This window comes from Rhagoletis pomonella, unplaced genomic scaffold, assembly GCF_013731165.1.
Source record: "Rhagoletis pomonella isolate Grant_MI unplaced genomic scaffold, Rhpom_1.0 Rhpom_scaffold_23258, whole genome shotgun sequence".
Taxonomy (NCBI): domain Eukaryota; kingdom Metazoa; phylum Arthropoda; class Insecta; order Diptera; family Tephritidae; genus Rhagoletis; species Rhagoletis pomonella.
In genome coordinates, this window is record NW_023481768.1 from 1 (window position 1) to 1,193 (window position 1,193).

General features: G+C 39.3%; 1 long non-coding RNA gene across 1 annotated transcript; it reads left to right on the forward strand.

The window, feature by feature from the left end:
- The first annotated feature begins 14 nt into the window (after nt 1-14).
- LOC118732611 lies at nt 15-511 on the forward strand. The gene is made up of 2 exons (XR_004992156.1): nt 15-345; nt 448-511. It is a non-coding gene; the product is annotated as an uncharacterized LOC118732611 (long non-coding RNA).
- The last annotated feature ends 682 nt before the right edge of the window (nt 512-1,193 follow it).

Here is a 1,193-nt window from a genome sequence, read left to right on the forward strand (position 1 = left end):
CTGCCCATCTATTAAAGCCGACATCACCGGAAGGACGTGCTCAATTTGTGGACTTTATTTTGCCTCAAAAATTTCTATGAACAACCATCGAAAAAACGTGCATGGTGGTGCGGTGGATGACGTGTCTCGCGTGCGACCTCTGCGGGTTCTCTCTAGGAGACCACAGGAGGCCTTGTGTGTCATAAAGGAAAGCGTGGAGTGGATAGATGTCGAGGCTGTCAATGAAGAGATAATAATCACGTCTGAGGAAACTCCCGATGTTACCGCCCCCGTGATCTACGATGTATCCGAGTGGATTGATGCTGGGAAGGTGTTTGTTGAAGATGATTGAGATGGAAAATAAAGGTTAATAAAAATAACGGGACATTTGTTTCTATAATTTAAGTACTGCTTAAGATATATTTTGACATTTTATCTTGATAATATTTTTTCCACTTGTAATTATAGGTATGAAAGCACTCCTGCCGTCACGCAGCAAGCGCCGTGTTAATAGAGACAATTATAAGCCAAATATATTTTTTTTTCAACTTTTTGTTAGCAAGAAATGATTCAAAACCATATTTATGAATTACTACGTGAAAACTGTAGGGGGAGGGGGGGGGTCTTGGAATATACTACCCGCGGCCACCGAGGGGGGAGGGGGGGTTAAAAATTGCAAAAAGTGGGTCACGTAGTATGGGTACGTTCCCTAAGGGGTTTTTGGCGTTCTCACTTGTAGTCAGAGGACGTGTGTGTTTTAAGTAAAAATGCGAAAAAAATTGGTATAGCTTACATGATTTGCAAGGGCTGGATTGAATAAACGATAATTCAATTATTTATGATGAAAAAGTAGGTGGGAAAACTTTTATGGGGAGAGCTATTTTAACTTTCTGATTAGCATGGAAAATCATGGAGTTAAAGAATATTTCAAAGTTTTGTTTCGTAGATCAGGCACTCAAATTAAGATTTATCAAGAAGTTGGTGCAGACAATATTGAAAAGAATTATGCAATCAGAAGGACAGGTTTTCTAAAAAATTAAAAATACATCAAAAATTTCAGATATTTTTGCTTAGAAAACTACCGCACAGACTGGTAGATGGAAGGACATTCTTGTCCGGGAAGGTCTCTACCTCAGACCGATTCATCATATAAGAACCATTCCATACTACAGTCGGGTCTCAAAGGGCTTGTGGATTTTTTGTGGCGAATTTAA